Below are 20,895 nucleotides of genomic sequence, written 5' to 3' on the forward strand. Positions count from 1 at the left end.
TTAAATTTTTTTTAGCCCCAGACACTTTAGCAGAACATTGGGCTTATAGTAAGGAACTCAATAAACATGGAATAAGTGAATGAATGAATAAACAAATGAATAGAGCAAAGATTAATAAGACAAGGTCACTATCTTAAGGAACCAAACCCACTGGAGGTGGTTAAGGAATAGTTCAAGAACCACCAAACCATGCAACCTCTTAGCATTCACTACTGTTTTGTGTAGTGTGATTTTCCAGGTGGATGCATTGAATTTCAGTGGTTCTTCTTGGATTAGCTTAATTTTACATAACACTAAATTCACCATACTCCCTATACCACAGATCTCTATAAAAACTTAATGAGACATTGAAATTGTAAAAGGCTTGAAAATCTTTACAAGAAATATAATTTAAAGGTCAATCATTGTTAGTCACCTTATTATAATTATTATTTTATTTATTTACATTTAACTATAGTAGATTTACAATATTCTGTTAGTTTCAGGTGTACAGATTCAGATTCTTTCCATTAAAGGTTATTACAAATACTGAATATAGTTCCCTGTGCTATATGGTAAATCCTTGTTTATATACACATATATATCACATCTTCTTTATCCATTCATCAGTTTAAGTTACTTCCATGTCTTGGCTATTGTGAATAGTGCTACTATGAACATATGGGTGCATGTATCTTTTTGAATTAGAGTTCTCATTTTTCCCAGATATATGCCCAGGAGTGGGATTGCTGAATCATATGGTAACTTTATTTCTTCAGTTTTATAGGAACCTCCAGACTGTTCTCCATATTGACTGCCCAATTTACATTCTCAGCAACAGTGTAGGAGGGTTCTCTGTTCTCCACATACTCTCCAGCATTTATTATTTGTAGACTTTTTGATGATGGCTATTCTGACTGGTGTGAGGTGATATCTCATTGTAGTTTTTATTATGTTAATTTTTTATACAGCAGGTTCTTATTAGTTATCCATTTTATACATATTAGTATATACAGGTCAATCCCAATCTCCCAATTCATCACACCACCACCTCCACCACCACCACTTTCCCCCTTGGTGTCCATACAATTTGTTCTCTACATCTGTCTCTAATTTCCTGCCCTGAAAACCGGTAAATCTGTACCATTTTTCTAGGTTCCACATATATGCCTTAATATATGATATCTGTTTTTCTCTTTCTGACTTAGTTCACTCTGTATGACAGTCTCTAGATCCATCCACATCTCCACAAATGACAAAATTTCGTTCCTTTTTATGGCTGAATAATATTCCATTGTATATATGTACCACATATTCTTTATCCATTCATCTTTCGATGGGCATGTAGGTTGCTTCCATGTCCTGGCTATTGTAAATACTGCTGCAATGAACATTGGGGTACATGTGTCTTTGTCAATTATGGTTTTCTCTGGGTATATGCAAAGTAGTGGGATAGCTGGGTCCTATGGTAATTCTATTTTTAGTTTTTTAAGGAACCTCCATACTGTTATCCATAGTGGCTGTATCAATTTACATTCCCACCAACAGTGCAAGAGGGTTCCCTTTTCTCCACACCTTCTCCAGCATTTGTTGTTTGTAGATTTTCTGATGATGCCCATTCTAACTAGTGTGAGGTGATACCTCATTGTAGTTTTAATTTGAATTTCTCTAATAATTAGTGATGTTGAGCATCTTTTCATGTGCTTCTTGGCCATCTGTATGTCTTCTTTGGAGAAATGACTATTTAGGTCTTCTGCCTAATTTTGGATTGGGTTGTTTGTTTTTTAATATTGACCTGCATAAGCTGTTTATATATTTGGGAGATTAAACCTTTGTCCGTTGATTCATTTGCAAATATTTTCTCCCATTCTGAGAGTTGTCTTTTAGTCTTGTTTATGGTTTTCTTTGCCATGCAAAAGCTTTAAGTTTCATTGGGTCCCATTTGTTTATTTTTGTTTTTATTTCCATTACTCTAGGAGGTGGATCAAAAAAGATCTTGCTGTGATTTATGTCAAAGACTGTCCTTCCTATGTTTTCCTCTAAGAGTTCTATAGTGTCCAGTCTTACATTTAGGTCTCTCATCCACTTTGAGTTTATTTTTGTGTGTGGTGTTAGGGAGTGTTCTAATTTCATTCTTTTACATGTAGCTGTCCAGTTCTCCCAGCACCAATTATTGAAGAGACTGTTTTTTCTCCATTGTATATCCTTGCCTCCTTTGTCATAGATTAGTTGACCATAGGTGTGTGGGTTTATCTCTGGTCTCTGTATACTGTTCCATTGACCTTTATTTCTGTTTTTGTGCCAGTACCATATTGTCTTGATTACTGTAGCTTTGTAGTATAGTCTGAGGTCCAGGAGCCTGATTCCTCCAGCTCTGTTTTTTTCCCTCAGTAATGCTTTGGCTATTAGGGGTTTTTTGTGTCTCCATACAAATTTTATATACAAATGCAAGAGATTTCTGGGCATTAATTTTGTATCCTGTAACTTTACCAAATTCATTGATTAGCTCTAGTAGTTTTCTGGTGACATCTTTAGGATTCTCTATGTATATTATCATTTCTTCTGCAAAAATGACAATTTTACTTCTTTTCTGATTTGGATTATTTTATTTATTTTTCTTCTCTGATTGCTGTGGCTAAGACTTCCAAAACTATGTTGAATAATAGTGGTGAGAGTAGACATCCTTGTCTTGTTCCTGATCTTAGAGGAAATGCTTTCATTTTTTCACCATTGAGGATGATGTTTGCTCTGGGTTTGTCATATATGGCCTTTATTATGTTGAGGTAGGTTCCCTCTATGCCCACTTCCAGAGAGTTTTTATCATAAATGGGTGTTGGATTTTGTTAAAAGTTTTTCTGCATCTATTGAGATGATCATGTGGTTTCTCTTCTTCAGTTTGTTTATATGGTGTATCACATTGATTGATTTGCATATATTGAAGAATCCTTGCATCCCTGGGATAAATCCCACTTGATCATGGTGTATGATCCTTTTATTTTGTTGTAGGATTCTGTTTGCTAGTCTTTTGTTGAGGATTTTTGTATCTATATTCATGAGTGATATTGGTCTGTAATTTTATTTTTCTTGTAGTGTCTTTGTCTAGTTTGGGTATCAGGGTGATGGTGGTCTCATAGAAAGAGTTTGGGAGTGTTCCTTCCTCTGCAAATTTTTGCAAGGGTTTGAGAAGGATGGGTGTTAGCTCTTCTCTAAATGTTTGATAGAATTCCCCTGTGAAGCCATCTGGTCCTGGAGTTTTGTTTGTTGGAAGATTTTTAATCAAAGTTTCAATTTTATTACTTGTGATTGGCCTGTTCATATTTTCTATTTCTTCCTGGTTAAGTCTTGGAAGGCTATACATTTCTAAGAATTTGTCCATTTCTTCCAGGTTGTCCATTTTATTGGAATAGAGTTGCTTGTAGTAGTCTCTTAGTATGCTTTCTATTTCTGTGGTGTCTGTTGTAATTTCTCTTTTTCATTTCCAGTATTAATGATTTTAGTCCTCTCTCTCTTTTTCTTGATGAGTCTGGCTAATGGTTTATCAATTTTGTTTATCTTCTCAAAGAACCAGCCTTTAGTTTTTTTGATCTTTGCTATTGTTTTCTTTGTTTCTATTTCATTTATTTCTGCTCTGATCTTTATGATTTCTTTCCTTCTACTAACTTTGGGTTTTGTTTGTTCTTCTTTCTAGTTGTTTGAGGTGTAAAGTTAGGTTGTTTATTTGAGATGTTTCTTGTTTCTTGAGGTAGGATTGTATTGCTATAAACTTCCCTCTTAGAACTGCTTTTGCTGCATCCCATAAGTTTTGGACCATCGTGTTTTCATTGCCATTTGTTTCCAGGTTTTTTTGATTTCCTCTTTGATTTATTCAGTGATCTCTTGGTTATTTAGTAACATAATGTTTAGTCTCCATGTGTTTGCATTTTTTTCCCCTGTAATTGATTTCTAATCTCAGCATTGTGGTCAGAAAAGATGCTTGATATGATTTCAATTTTCTTAAATTTACTGAGGCTTGATTTTTGACACAAGATGCGATCAATCCTGGAGAATGGTCCATGTGCACTTGAGAAGAAAGTGTAATCTGCTGTTTTTGGATGGAATGTTCTATAATATCAATTAAATCTATCTGCTCTATTGTGTCATTTAAAGCTTGTGTTTCCTTATTAATTTTCTGTTTGGCTGATCTGTCCATTGGTGTAAGTGAGATGTGAAAGTCCCCCACTATTATTGTGTTACTGTTGATTACCTCCTTTAGAGCTGTTAACAGTTGCCTTATGTATTGCGGTGCTCCTATGTTCCATGCATATATATTTATAATTGTAATATCTTCTTCTTGGATTGATCCCTTGCTCATTATGTAGTGTCCTTCCCTGTCTCTTGTAACATTCTTTATTTTAAAGTCTCTTTTATCTGATATGAGTATTGCTACTCCAGCTTTCTTTTGATTTCCATTTGCATGGAATATCTTTTTCCATCCCCTCACTTTCAGTCTCTATGTGTCCCTAGGTCTGAAGTGGGTCTCTTGTAGACAACATATATATATGGGTCTTGCTTTTATATCCACTCAATGAGCCTGCATCTTTTGGTTGGAGCATTTAATCCATTCACGTTTAAGTAATTATCAATATGTATGTTTTTATTACCATTTTCTTAATTGTTTTGGGTTTGTTTTTGTAGGTTCTTTTCTTCTCTTCTGTTTCCCACTTAGAGAAGTTCCTTTAGCATTTGCTGTAGAGCTGATTTGGTGGTACTGAATTCTTTTAGCTTTTGCTTGTCTGTAAAGCTTTTGATTTCTCCATCGAATCTCAATGAGATCCTTGCTTGGCAGAGTAATCTTGGTTGTAGGTTCTTCCCTTTCATCACTTTAAGTGTATGATGCCACTCCTTTCTGGCTTGTAGAGTTTCTGCTGAGAAATCAGCTGTTAACCTTATGGGAGTTCCCTTGTATGTTGTCATTTCTCCCTTGTTGCTTTCAATAATTTTTCTTTGTCTTTAATTTTTGCCAGTTTGATTACTATGTGTCTCAGAATGTTTCTCCTTGCATTTATCCTGTATGGTACTCTCTGTGCTTCCTCGACTTGGGTAGTTATTTCCTTTCCCATATTAGGGAAGTTTTTGACTATAATCCCTTCAAATATTTTCTTGGGTCCTTTCTCTCTCTCTTCTCCTTCTGGGACCCCTATAATGTGAATGTTGTTGCATTTAATGTTGTCCCAGAGGTCTCTTAGGCTGTCTTCATTTCTTTTCATCCTTTTTTCTTTTTTCTGTTCCACAGCAGTGAATTCCACCATTCTGTCTTCCAGGTCACTTATCCGTTCTTCTGACCCAGTTATTCTCCTATTGATTCCTTCTAGTGTATTTTTCATTTCAGGTGTTGTATTGTTCATGTCTGTTTTTTTGTTCTTTAATTCTTCCAGGCCTTTGTTAAACATTTCTTACATCTTCTTGAACTTTGCCTCCATTCTTTTTCAGAGGTCCTGGATCATCTTCACTATCATTTCTCTGATTTTTTTTTTTCTCGAAATTTGCCTATCTTCACTTCACTTAGTTGTTTTTCTGGGGTTTTATCTTGTTCCTTCATCTGGTACGTATCCCTCCTCCTTTTCATCTTGTCTATCTTTGTGTGAATGTGGTTTTTGTTCCACAGGCTGCAGGCTTGTAGTTCTTCTTGCTTCTGCTGTCTACCTAATAGGTGGAATAGGCTATCTAAGAGTCTTGTGCAAGTTTCCTGATGGAAGGGACTGGTGGAAGGTAGATCTGACTGTTGCTCTGGTGGGCAGAGCTCAGTAAAACTTTAATCTGCTTGTCTGCTGGTAGTTGGGGCTGGGTTCCCTCCCTGTTGGTTGTTTGGCCTGAGCTGACCCAACCCTCGAGCCTATGCAGGCTCTTTGGTGGGGCTAATTGGAGACTCTGGGATGGCTCATGCCAAGTAGTACTTCCCAGAGCTTTTTCTGCCAGTGTCCTTGTACTCTTGGTGAGACACAGCCACCTCCCGCCTCTGCGGGATAGCCACCAACACTAGCAGGTAGGTCTGGTTCAGTCTCCTATGGAGTCACTGCTCCTTCCCCTGGGTTCTGATGTGCATACTACTTTGTGTGTGCCCTCCAAGAGTGGAGTCTCTGTTTCCTCCAGTCCTGTCAAAGTCCTGCAATCAAATCCCAGTAGCCTTCAAAATTTGATTCTCGATGAATTACTCCTTCAATTGCTGGACCCCCGGGTTGGGAAGCCTGACGTGGGGCTCAGAAACTTCACTCCAGTGGGTGGACTTCTGTGGTATAAGTGTTCTCCAGTTTGTGAGTCACCCACCCAGCAGTTATGGGATTTGATTTTATTGTGATTTTGCCCTTCCAACCATCTCACTGTGGCTTTTCTTTGTCTTTGTGTGTGGGGTATCTTTTTCGGTGAGTTCCAACGTCTTCCTGTTGATGACTGTTCAGCAGTTAATTGTGATTCCGGTGCTCTCACAAGAGGGAGTTAAAGCACGTCCTTCTACTCTGCCATCTTCTATGGTTTCCTCATTGTAGTATTGATTTGTATTTCTCTAATAATTAATGATGGTTAGTCACTTTATCATTTTCTGCATTATTGTCAGTTTGAAGCTGATAACAAATCTACCAAGTGTGGTTCCTTGAGTCATTTTCATATTCTTCAGGATGAAGATGGTACTAGAAACTAACAAGTTGGTAACTACTTGCAAAAGAGTTTGTCATTAGTAAATTAATTTCATTATATTTTGTGAACTCAATGATATAAAAAAGTAATAAAATATATTAAGTATATATAAAAATATGTTTGAACATATAAGAACATGTGGCATTTTCTATGTGTACATATGTGCTTGTGTGTTTTCATGTGTGTGTGTACATTAACAGTGGTTATCTTTAAGTGGTTATTGACCATATTAATAGTGTATCTTATCTTTCCTAGTCTTTCCACATTTTTTTTTTTTTTTTTTTTTTTTTTTTTGCGGTATGCGGGCCTCTCACTGCTGTGGCCTCTCCCGCTGCGGAGCACAGGCTCCGGACGCGCAGGCCCAGCAGCCACGGCTCACGGGCCCAGCCGCTCCGCGGCATATGGGATCCTCCCGGACCGGGGCACGAACCCGTATCCCCTGCATCAGCAGGCGGACTCCCAACCACTGCGCCACCAGGGAGGCCCCCACATTTTTGATAGTAAGCAGGCATTACTTAAAGTAATTACAGTTATATCTAACACTTTTTGTGCACTTATTTATGACCCTGAGCTGAAATCATTACATGCATTATCTCATTTAATATTCTCCACAACCCCATAACGTGAGTATCTACTTTATAAATTAGAAAGTTGTGGTTTGAAGAAATGTGTTTGACCCTAGAGTCCATTTTTTTTAACTACTACATGCCATACTCACTAGAAAAGAAAATGAGAGAAATAGAAAGAAGGAGAAAGATAGACAGATAGACCAACATGGTCAGTCATTTTGTAATTGTTTTGCACTAATGGACAAATGCAGTATAGTGAAAAGATTGCTAAACTGAAGACATTGAGTTATGAATCTATCTGGATCTACCTTTTTCCTTAGGATGACTAATGAGTGCTTGGACCACGTACACTCCAGTGTATCTTCCAGTCTTCAATGCTGACATTTCAGAGCTCAGATAACTTGGGTGTTTGAGCATTTGATAGGCTTAATCAAAAGCTCTGTAATCTGATTCTAATATACACAGAAAAGACATTACTCTCACTTAGTATTAATCATGTTAGGAACATCATTGTATCTGTCAACTTCATGGAGCATTTTGAGCTCATGGCCACATATCTCAATACCTTTAGAACATGATTCTGATTTTTCGAAAACAATTTTGAGATGAGATATTCTCAGCACCCTCTAGACAGAGTAGAGGAGATGAAAACTGGGGGACAGGGTGGGTGGGGGAGAGATGGAGGAGGGGAGACAGTGAACCAAACCATAACTACTCTGGGGTATACAAGGCTGTGGTTTGGTTGTTTTCCCAATGTGTTCACCATTTTCCAGATTCTACTGTAATATTTGGAAGACTCAAGTGCAAATGTGTTTTCTTTGGGTCCCACTCCATAGTACTGTCTTCCCACTTAAGCAACAAAATGTTGAGCGTAATTGACAGTTTTGTTCACTTATTTCAGTGAGCTCTTTTCAAGATATAGAACACTAACAATTCTCAAGGGTGTTCTTTTATTGGGACTCTGTATAAAAAGACAATAAAAATATAAGTAGAAGAGAATTGAAGCTCTTTTAATGTACTGCATACAGTTTATTATATGGATAATATCATAAAAATGAGTGTTTAACTAACCATAATTAATATACTTATATGCCTATAATTCAGTCCCAGTCTTATATTACAAATTCCTTACTCTTCTTGCTCAATTTATTTTTTTTTTTTTCTTTTATAGACTAGTTCTCTGCTATCTGCCAAACCACTTGTGTACCCTGGTCTATGTCTTATGCTGGTACCTCTTAGACTAGTTATTTTCTTATAATGGGATATGATATGAGAAACAAGGTTCTTGTCTACTCTGTCTGCCATTGACCAAGGTTCAGTATCTAAGTTTTAAAGTCTTCAGAAGCTGAATGTCTATAAATCGACTTAGTTCTGATTTACAATGCTACTCATCAATGGAGCATCAGAATTCTTTCTATTTTCCTCTAGGGTATACTTGCTGAATAGGCCTAATATAGATGCCAGGGGGCAGCCTATGTCTTTGTCTATCTGCTATGGCAAGTAGGGCCCACATGTTGCCCCAATATTTGGCAGTAAGAGAAAGACTTTAAGAATTAATGCTGCTGCAGATGGTTTTCTCCCACTGGTCAAGCAATTGTTCATCTACAGGTGCTTCTTGTTCATACTATTACAGATCTCATGACAGCTCTGGAGTTATACATTTTATGTCCAGGTACGAGTTTGTTCCAACTATAGACTCATTGTATATTGCTCAGCTTTGTGAAGACTAGTTATAAGACTGTGTAATTAACTTGTTCTTCTTCATATGGTTTGGGTTTATGACGTAAAGAGGTTCCTACCAATAAAACATCTGTAGATCAGTTTTTCTAGCTTGTCTCTTATTTAAGGGGAACAAAGCATTTTATGTGTTTTTCTTCCTGCACTGAGAACCTATCTGAGGATGGTGAATGCTAAGACCTGGCTCCTTGAGAAGGGCAGGGGGAGGAGGTGATTCTATAATCCATTTCACAGTCCAGTGCTTCATCTAGGAGGTGTGATCTGAGAGCCATGAAACTCAAAGTCATCAGAGGAAACCTTGATAAAAACTTGATAAATATTCAGACATTGTGTGGACTCCTTACAATCACTCAGACAGGAGAACAGCTCAGACACAGCTAGAAACTTGAGTAGCACAAGAAGTTTAGACCAACCAGTTTCACTCACTGCTTTTGCTAAAACTGAGGGGTCATAAATTAGAAAGATTTCTAGAGGTATCTTTTAGCAGCCACCTATATAACATAAAATTGTTTTTTGTGACTCTCTGCATTTACAGGAAGAGATGCTGTGTTTTCATGATGCTTTAGAGAATTGTGAACAATTCGTGTGTATATCTGAACAAGTGGAAGGATTTTGTGTTAATGAGGATTTATTAAACATCAGAGTGAAGGCATATTTCTATTTACCTCTTAAGATTTGAATAGAAATTCAGCTGTTTAAATAGTTTAATGTATAAGATTATGACCTTCAATCCGTTTTTTCAAGTTTTCTGGTTTTAAATGTGCTGCTTTATACTAAATTTATACACACATAGCATTTTATCTAGGTCTATATTTATTTTTACATATTTATCACAGATTTGCTTCAAAGATATGTTATGTTTGTTAGTCTAAGTAGAACTATTTACATCGGCCATGTATTTGATTCAAAAATAAAGTTAAATAACTGAAAAAAAAAATTCCTAGTTCTTTTCTTCAAGCATTTGATAGGCACCAAGAAATTTTAAACTGGGTCCTGGATTAGATGTGGAAAGAGAAAAGTGAAGAAAATAATAATTAATTTTGAGGAGCATTAATATACTTGGATAAATAGATGGGGAAAAAACACATGTGAACACCTCCATCTGTAATAGATGTCCATGTTCCTATTCAATAGCTCTAAGGACACATATGTATGAGAATTGGAGAGCATTTCTAAAGCAAATGTAGGAGTATAACAGTGTGTACAAAAAAATCTAAAAATCTCCACTGAGAGCGCAAGAATGAATTGATACAGAGAAAAGCAGAAAACAAATTCCAGAAATAAAATCTTGAAAATAGAAAAGATCTGATGTACTAATCGGCAAGAAGTATTTGGGGGGTCAGTGAACAAATCGTTTTGGACACATAGAGAAAGACAAGCAAATGTTTGAACAAATAATCATTCTCTTCTATTTTCTACAATAAACAAATTAGATGTAACTAACACATCTCTGCCATTCCAGAGACCCAAATCTGCTCTGAGAAGAGCACAATAGTGCAGGTTGTGCCACATACCAATGGAAAAGTTTTTGGTTGCTCTCCAGGCTAATCAAGTCTGAAAGGTGATCTACCATCTTTTATTCAGAGCAGTAAATTGAATTGTTTAAAATGACAATCAAGGGTATGGGATTTGTTGCTCAGTGTGGGAACAGTGAGTGAATCTTTTTCACCTTAGAGTCTTGTCATAAAAAATACTGAACTGTATTTTTTTGTATCAGCAGACTGATAATTGAGAGGATAAAAAATTATGGAAGGGAATGACTTAAATTTGATGATGGAGGAAATACCCCTTTGATTTCCAAATCTGTTATTCTTCAAAAACTGAAAATTCATTGGAAGAAATGGAGATAATTAGTTTGGGGAAGAAAACAAAAATGAGTAACATAGCATCAACTTCAAATATAAAAATGTCCAATGAAATAGAAATGGGTTTAGTTTTGACTAGAGGGTATAACTAGAACCAATGGGTAGGATACACAGAAAGGCAGATTTTGGTTTAATGTTAGGAAGACTTTCAATTAGAATTTTCCAATATCACAATAGGTTGTTAAATGAATTGGAGAAAGTCCTTCAGTGGGACATATCAAAGCAGAATGTCTTTGATCATCTGTATAAGTGCTGATGAAAGGATTGGTAAATTACTTGGAAATTTGTTCTAGAATCTGATCTCTACAGATCTTTTAATTTGAAGACTCTCAGAATAAGAAGAGCAATGGTTTGAGACTGCATTAACAACAATGTGGAATCATAGAAGGAGATAGATTGTTTATAACTCTTTTACCCTGACCAGAGCCAGTGTTTGTGGGGGAGGTGGGGAAGTAGAATGATGCAGGGGCCATCAGGAAATGTAACTGTGAACAGTGATGGCAATACACTGGGAATTTGAATTGAATAAATAGACTAATTGTGATCATTAGTATACGTAAACCTTCTGCATATCCAACTTCTACACATCTTTCAAGGTCTAGTTCAAAGATCATCCCCTTAAGGAATACCTACCTAACCTGCTGCTGCTCCTCGGTGCAAGCACTGTCCCAGGCAATGCAATTTAAGCTGATTACATAAACAGTTGTAGAGTGATATTCCACTGAAACCTTGAGGATCATTTAATAAAGATTTAAAATACTAAGATGTTAAAAAATATATATTGTTTTAAAAGCTCTGCAGTTAATTTGCCTGATCATCAAATAGCATTTTCTCATTTGTACTTTTCTTTCCTTCAATGATCTTAGCTTTTAGATGCTTTATTATGGTGATTGAACTAAATCTTCTTCCTCTAAATACTTGTCCTTGTTGTTTGGGTATAATTAAGTTTCCAGGTTGCTTAGGAAACTAAACCTAGGCAGCAGCTGCCGGGGCTTAACAATGAGGTCCCACTCCAATTCAGTTCCTTTGTCAAAGGTTAAATGGACAACCGTTATTATTTCAGCAGACATATTTTTTAAATAGTGTATTTAAATTTAAATTCAAAAATATATTTTGCAAAGTAAATAATCTGATAAATCCTCTTTTTTTTTTTTTTGCTGAGAGTTGCTGAAGGAAGATAGGACTACATTACCGTTGCAACCATATATTCCAGGAATAACAAGCCATTGTATCAGATGCAGGCAGCATTGGGGATCTGGCTGGGAGTGAGATGGGAGCTATGTTTGCAGGAGTGCCAGCATCTCTGGACAGGCAAATGAAAACCACCTGCCTGAGCAATGATACCCAGGAGCCTTCCTCAGGCCAGGCAAGCAGAGTCAATTGTTCTTAGAAAATGAAGGGGAAAAAAAAAAGAGTTCAGTCTCATAGACATTAAAATCGGTCAAGAGATGAACAACATAAGGATAATGGCTTCAGCTGTGGCTTTCACAGAGTTATAAAGCTTTCATGGACACTTTTCCTGCATGTTTTATCATCAAAATTTAGTTATTTATTAAAGAGCTAGTTCTTTGTGTCACTTTCTAGCCACAATATTAAATAAAGGTATATAGTTTTTTCCCTCAAGTCTCCTAACATTATTGATGGTTATTTGAACCATTTGTGTCTGCATATATTAATTTACTCAATGAACAAGTATTTACTGAATGCCAGTAAACACAGTATAATAAGAACTGTGCCAGGTACACAGTGATACAGAGAAGAATAAAGCACAACCCCTAAAAGACTGCCATGCAGGAAAGTAATAAGGCTACATCAGGACAGATAATCACCATAAGGTTAAGTACAGATTCTATAGAAGCAAATATGACAGGCAACAAAGCCAAGATGGGATGATGGCTAGGGATGATTTCCAGGGGAATGTAAGAGAAAGCCTGGAGATGGCATTTGACTGTTTGTAGAAAGTACATATAGAACTGAGACTTCTGTGTGGAGGACAGTAGCCAGATTGATGTTAATAAGCAGAGCAAAGGGCAAATTATGCAAGATTTTGTATACCACGTTTCTTTATCAGGAGGATAATAAAGGGTTATATAAGTGTTTTAGACAGTAAATTAATTTGTTTTTATTTTATAAATATTGATATTTCATTTTTCTTTGTGGATTAGAAGTGGGAGGGCTAGAAGTACAGACTTGTATGATGTAGTTACTGTAATCCAGTGATGAGATGCTGAAGGCTTAAACTAAGGCAGTGCCAATGGGGATCCAGATAAGTGAATAGATTTGAGAAATATTTTGGAGGTAAATTTTACAGGATTTGACTTTTTGACATGGCCAACTGAGTGAGAGAGAGAAGCAAAGATTCAAGCTGAGATTTCTGACTGGGCAGGTGGTGTGGTGCTAGGGTCATCCTTTGAGATAGGAGAACACCAGAGATAAAATAGACCACAGCATAATATTTATTGAACACGAGCCATTGGGTCATGTACTGTTCTACAGTGAAGAACAAGAAAGACAAGGATCCTGACCTCAAGTAGCTTACATTCAAGTTGAGAAAGCAAAGTATACAAACTGCTAAATGCATAAATGTAATAGTTACGTGGTGGTGAGTTATTGAAGTGATAAATGGAAAGTGCTAATACAAACACTGGTAAGAAGGAAAAGAAAAGGAATGTGATAGATAGTGATTGCAAGTGGAGAACATAACGATTCAATGGTGGAGGAAGTCTTCTCTAAGAAAATGTTCTATGGGCTGAACAATGAGATGGAGCTACCTTTGTGAAGACCTGAGGACACACAGCATCCCAGGCAGAGGAACCCATGAGTAAGAGGCTCTAAGGTGGAATTGAACTTGACATGTTTCAGAAATAAAAGATCCGTGTGGTTAAAGCATAGTGAGCAGATGGGTACAGGGAATCCTGGGTCATGAGATAGTACAAGTAAGCAGGGATCCCAACATAAAGAGACATGTAGGCTTCAGTAATCAATTTACATTTTATTGTGACAGAAATGAGAAGACAAAAATTCTAAGTAGGAAAGTGGCATAATCTGACTTCTCTTTGGCTGCTGTGTAGTAAATGGATTGATTATAAGGGGATAAGACAACAGAATACCAAATAAGAAGGATGTAGTTACATATAAAGGTAGATTGGTAGATATGGTGGTGATTAGATGAGGCTGTTTCTTTCTTATTTCTATCATTTTATCAAAGTATTATGAAGCAAAGTGTCAGCTGAGGATAAGGGAGTTTTGGAAATTTGAGGAAAGGAATGGAGCAATATTCTGCTGCTTGAGTGCAAGTGAGGAGTAGATATATAGTTGGATTTATCCACATTAGAATTTTGTTAAGCCAGCATTATGAGGTTAAAGAAGAATAAAATAATCAGTGATGTTTGCAGTGCATGATTATGATATAGTATTATAGAATGGGTATGGATATGGGATGGATAGTGGAAGCTGATCAAAGGATTGGAGGTTCTTAAGTTGTTGGATGGGAGTTAGAGTAAGCTCTAAGCAAAGGAGGTATTAGAGAGACAGAGACAGAGGGAGAGAGAGAGAGTGAGGGAGAGATTATTGAAATTGAGATTCCAGAGATAGTGCCTTTGGCTGTGACATGGAATTGAGTAAGTGAGTTGGGTGGAGAACTTGGTCAATGGGAATAAGATCAAGAAAATGAGAGGGAGGGCATCAGATGGGCCATTCAAGTAATTGTTGAAGTTACCAGGGATCATGATGGAAACAGGAGTATAGAATAAAGTGTGTCAGTTGCTAAAGTCATCAGTAAATGAAAGAGAAGTCACCAGGATCATAGCTGCAGAGAGGGAATCTAATTTGATTACATAAACTTCGAATGATCTTGAATGTTTGTAGAGGACAGGAGGAGAGTCACTTTGCTAGAGGATGTGACTTTATGATGACTTCCCCAGACACAATGAGTTTAGCCATTAAAGGTTTGATCTACAGGATAGCCAACAGGATTTTTAATATGGATCTGGAAGTCAAGGAACTGAGATGAGTAAGAAGTGAGAAGTTGATGGCAGTTGAATACATGGGAGTGATGAAGTCAGTGGATGAAAATTTTGAGGGACTTCACTCTTTAGAAGAAACAGAGAAGAAGGAACCATAAAGGAGAGTGAGAAGCATTTAGCACAAGTAATGCTAAGAAAGCAGGGAAAGAAAGCCATTCAAGACAGAGATAGTGGTTGGCATTGTCAAATGCTGAGATGATGTCTTATGAGAACTGAAAAATGTCCTTCAGATGTAGCAATGTGAGGTCAGTGATGACTTTAGAAAAGCAACCTGAGTGGAGTGATACAGGAAGAAGTCAGATTGCCTTGGTTTGAAGAGAGAATGGGAGTTAAGACATGGAGTCAATAGTCAATAATTCTTAAGAAAGTCCTATACATGAAGTCTGTGAAGGGAAGAAGAACAATAGTTGAAGGGAGCAGTGGGGTTTAAAAATGATTTTTTTAAAACATAAAAGCCCTATAAACCAAAAAATTCTTCCCAATTTGCACAAATTGTATCTTATGGCAGTGAACACATTGATTTATAGTAATTTTTCATGTCTACCACCTACACTTTATTGTGAGCTTATCAAAGGTAGTGAACACATTTTATTCAACTTTCCACCCTAAATAGCTATCATAATGGGACACATAAGCATTAAACATGTCCTTTTTGAATTTACTTCTACACCCAAACTATATTTTATTTTATTTTATTTCAAAACTGTATTTTAGAAAAAGAAAAAGAGAGATTAATGAAACTAAGATAAAGCAGAGGGAAACGAAGATCAAGTAATGGCTTATAGTGGCATGATAAAAAGTTTAATCTTTGTGATATTATGTTTTACAGGGAAGTAGATATCCCCAAAGAAATGTAGCCTAAATTTACTATATGTGTGTGGGGGATGGGGTGGGGGGAGATGAGTGTCATAGGTGGAGTGATAAGTTTAGAAACCATTGGAGAGAAAGGATAGGTTATCTTGAAGATAAAATATTCAGTTGTCTTCCAGAATGAAGGAGAGAGGAATGTGATAGACTCTCTACTCAGAAAATAACTTTTAACTGGAGAAAATTATTAAAAAAAATAAAATATACTCTCATTTAAAGTCTCTGAGAATTGTCTTAAGGGCATACAGAAAATGGACATACACGCACTTAAGCATATTTATTAAACCTCTGTAAGAACTGCAAGAATCTGTGGCATTTGAGCCCTGACCCATGCCCTCATACACCAAACTATGTTTTATGGAGACTACTTAGATAACTCTAATCCAGATAGGTGTGGTCAAGAAAATGGAGCTCCTTGTTTTTCTACCTCCAAGTCTGGGACTAGAAATTTACTCTAGGAGGGGAAAGCCACTACTCTTTTTTTTAATCTCTCCTAGTCCTGTGCTGCAGAAGCTCTATTCTGCATATCAAGAGGACTGGGATCTCTTCCTCCACCCAGTCTCCACTCATAGAGCACAAGGTTACCCCAGGTGCAGCAGACTAAGAACACTCGGCTCTGATCCCTCCTGCCCCAGCTTAATGATATAGTGGAGGTTCCATGTTCCCAACAGGTTCTTGGGACAAGCCAAGAATGGCAGTGTCATAACCCCCTATGCTTGTAGAGCAAGTGTGACTGTGTGGTACTGGCATAAGAATACACATACAGATGAGTGGAATAGAATTGACAGTGTGGAAACAAATCTTTATATTTATGGTTAATTTATTTCTGACATAGGTATCAAGCCATTTCAATGGAAGAAAGGACAATCTTTATAACAAATGATATATCAATCATTTGGATTGATCAATTGGATATTCACATACAAAAGAATGAATTTTATCCCTTGCCTCACACCAGACTCAAAAAGTAGCTCAAAATGGATTATAGACCTAAATGTGAGAATTAAAACTATAAAACTTTTAGAAGAAAATGTAGGAGTAAACTTTGTGACCTTGAATTAGGCAATGATCTCTCAAATATGACACCAAAAAAAGTGAAAAAAAATGTGTAAATTAGACTACATCAAAATTAAAAACTTTTGTGCTGCAAATGGTATCTTCAAGGAAGTGAAAAGACAACCCTCAGAATAGGAGAAAATATTTGGAAATCATATATCTGATAAGGGACTGATATACAAAATATATTTTTAAAAAACCACATGCAACTCAAAAATAGAAAATCAAATATTACAATTTTAAAATGGGCAAAGGATTTGAATAGACATTTCTCCAAAGAATGTATACACAAATGGCCAATAAGCATATGAAGAGACATTTAACATATTTAGCTGTTAGGGAAATGCAAATCAAAACCCAAAAATCCATTAGGATAGCTACTATCAAAAAACCAGAAAATACCAAGTATTGGCAATGATATAGAGAAATCGGTAACTTTACACATTGCTGTTGACAATGTAAGATGGTGCAGCCACTTTGGAAGACAGTTTGGCGTCTCTTCCAAATGTTTTACATAGTTACTGTCTAATCCAGCAATTCCACTCCAAAGTATATACTTACAAAATTTTAAAATATATGTCCACACAAAGACTTATAAACCAACAGTTATGGCAGCATCATTCATAACAGACAAAAAGTGAAAACACAGATGAAAACTACAATGAGATATCACCTCACACCAGTCAGAATGGCCATTATCAAAAAAATCTACAAGCAATAGATGCCGGGAGAATGTGGAGAAAAGGGAACCCTCTTGCACTGTTGGTGGGAATGTAAATTGATACAGTCACTATGGAGAACAGTATGGAGGTTCCTTAAAAAACTAAAAATAGAACTACCATACGACCCAGCAATCCCACTACTGGGCATATACCCTGAGAAAACCATAATTCAAAAAGAGTCATGTACCACAATGTTCATTGCAGCTCTGTTTACAGTAGCCAGGACATGGAAGCAACCTAAGTGTCCATCGACAGATGAGTGGTTAAAGAAGATGTGGCACATATATACAATGGAAAATTACTCAGCCATAAAAGGAAATGAAATTGAGTTATTTGTAGTGAGGTGGAAGGACCTAGAGTCTGTCATACAGAATGAAGTAAGTCAGAAAGAGAGAAACAAATACTGTATGCTAACACATATATATGGAATCTAAAAAAAAAAAAAAAGGTCATGAAGAAGCTAGGGCAGGATGAGAATAAAGACACAGACCTACTAGAGAATAGACTTGAGGACACGGGGAGGGGGAAGGGTAAGCTGGGACGAAGTGAGAGAGTGGCATGGACATATATATATACTACCAAATGTAAAATAGATAGCTAGTGGGAAGCAGCCGCATAGCACAGGGAGACCAGCTCAGTCATCAGCTTGGTGATCAGCTTTGTGACCACCTAGAGGAGTGGGACAGGGTGGGTGGGAGGGAGGGAGACGCAAGAGGGAGGAGATATGGGTATATATGTATATGTATAGCTGATTCACTTTGTTATAAAGCAGAAACTAACACACCATTGTAAAACAATTATACTCCAATAGAATGTTAAAAAAAAAGTTAATATATGTACGCAAATAAATAAATTGCCCTGTACCTGCAAAAAAAAAAAAAATGTGAAAACAACCTAAATGTACATCAACTGATGGTTTGTAAGTAAAATGTAACATATCCATATAATAAAATATTATTCAGCAATTAAAAATGAATGAAGTACAGATTCATGTGAAAATACTGATGGGGACCCCGGAGGAAGATGGCGGAAGAGTAAGACGCGGAGATCACCTTCCTCCCCACAGATACATCAGAAATTCATCTACACGTGGAACAACTCCTACAGAACACCTACTGAACGCTGACAGAAGACCTCAGACCCCCCAAAAGGCAAGAAACTCCCCACATACCTAGATAGGGCAAAAGAAAAAAAGAATAAACAGAGACAATAGGATAGGGACGGGACCTGCACCAGTGGGAGGGAGCCGTGAAGGAGGAAAGGTTTCCACACACTACAAGCCCCTTCGCGGGCGGAGACTGCAGGTGGCGGAGGGGGAAAGCTTCGGAGTAGCGGAGGAGAGCACAGCAACAGGGGTGTGGAGGGCAAAGCGGAGAGATTCCGGCACAGAGGATCGGTGCCCTCAGGCACACACCAGCCCGAGAGGCTTGTCTGCTCGGCCGCCGGGGCGGGCGGGGCTGGGAGCTGAGGCTCGGGTATCGGCTTTCAGTCGGAGCGCAGGGAGAGGACTGGGGCTGGCGGCAGGAAGAGAGCCTGAAGGGGTTAGTGCACCACGGCTAGCCCGGAGGGAGTCCGGGGAAAGGGTCTGGAGCTGCCGAAGAGGCAAGAGACTTTTTCTTCCCTTTTGTTTCCTGGTGCGCGAGGAGAGGGCATTAAGAGGGCTGCTTTGGGAAGCGCCGGAGACGGGCGCGGACCTCGGAGACGGGCGTGGGACGCTGGGGCTGCTGCTGCCGCCGCCGTGGGGACTGTGTGCGAGCGCGGGTCACTGTCCGCCCCGCCTTCCGGGGGGCCTGTGCACCCCGCCACTGCGGGGGTTCCGGGAACCGGGGACGGCTTTCCCAGGAAAGCGCACGGAGCGCCTCGGTCTGGTGCAACGTCACGCCGGCCTCTGCCGCCGCAGGCCCGCCCCACACTGCGCGCCCCTCCCTCCCCTCTGCCTGAGTGAGCCAGAGCCCCCAAATCAGCGGCTCCTTTAAACCCATCCTGTCTGAGCGAAGAACTGACGCCCTCCAACGACCTACGCGCAGAGGCGGGGCCAGGTCCAAGGCTGAGACCCGGGAGCTGTGAGAGCAGAGACAGGGAAATCTCTCTGTGCAGCCTCGGAGGCAGCGGATTAAAGCTCCACGGTCCATTTGATGTGCCCTGCGTCTGTGGAGTGCATAAATGGACAGCGAATCATCCCAAATTGAGGAAGTGGACTTTGAGGACAAGATTTAAGACTTTCTCCCCTTCTCCTCTTTTTACAACGAATTATCCCAAATTAAGGAGGTGGACTTAGAGAGCTAGATTTCAGACTTCTCGCCCTTTTCCTCTTTTTACAACGAACTATCCCAAATTGAGGAGGTGGACTTGGAGAGCAAGATTTTTGATTTTTCCCCCTGCTCTCTTTTTGTGAATGTGTATGTGTAATCTTCTGTGTAAGATTTTCTCTGTATAGCTTTGCTTCCACCATATGTCCCAGGGTTCTATCTGTCCATTTTTTTTTTCAATAATTACTTTTAAATTTTAATAACGCTACTATATTTCATACTTTATTCTATTTTACTTTACCTGCTCTTTCTTTTTCTCCTACCTTCCCTTCTACCCTCCCTCCCTCGACTCCTCCTTTCCTTCTTTCTTTTTCTTTCCTCCCTCCCTCCCTCCCACCCTTCTTCTTTCCACGTTCTTTTTCTTTCCTTTCTCCCTCCCTCCCTCCTGTCTTTCTTTCTTTCCTTCCTCCCTCCCACCCTTCTTCCATTCACTCTTCCTTTTGTTTCATTCCTCCCTCCCTCCCTCCTTTCTTTCTTTCTTTCTTTCTTTCTTTCTTTCTTTCCATCCTTCCTCCCTCCTTTCTTTCTTTCTTCCTTCCTTCCCTTCTTCCTTTCTTTCCCTCTCTCTTTCTTGCTTCTACTAATTCTTTCTTTCTACTTTTTCTCCCTGTTATTCTGAGCCGGGTGGATGAAAGGCTCTTGGTACTGCAGCCAGGAGTCAGTGCTGTGCCTCTGAAGTGGGAGAGCCAACTTCAGGACACGGGTCCACAAGAGACCTCCCAGCTCCACATAATATCAAGCAGCGAAGATCTCCCAGAGATCTCCATTTCAACACCAGCAACTAGCTTCACTCAACGACCAGCAAGCTACAGTGCTGGTCACCCTATGCCAAGCAACTAGCAAGGCAGGAACACAACCCCACCCATTAGCAGAGAGGCCACCTAAAAACATAATAAGGCCACAGGCACCCCAAAACACACCACCAGACGTGGACCTGTCCACCAGAAAGACAAGATCGAGCCTCAACCACCAGAACACAGGCACTAGTCCCCCCCACCAGGAAGCCTACACAACCTACTGAAACAACCTTAGCCACGGGGGACAGACACTAAAAACAACGGGAACTACGAATCTGCAGCCTGCAAAAAGGAGACCCC

Source organism: Mesoplodon bidens (genome assembly GCF_964165515.1).
Source record: "Mesoplodon bidens genome assembly, chromosome: 2".
Taxonomy (NCBI): domain Eukaryota; kingdom Metazoa; phylum Chordata; class Mammalia; order Artiodactyla; family Ziphiidae; genus Mesoplodon; species Mesoplodon bidens.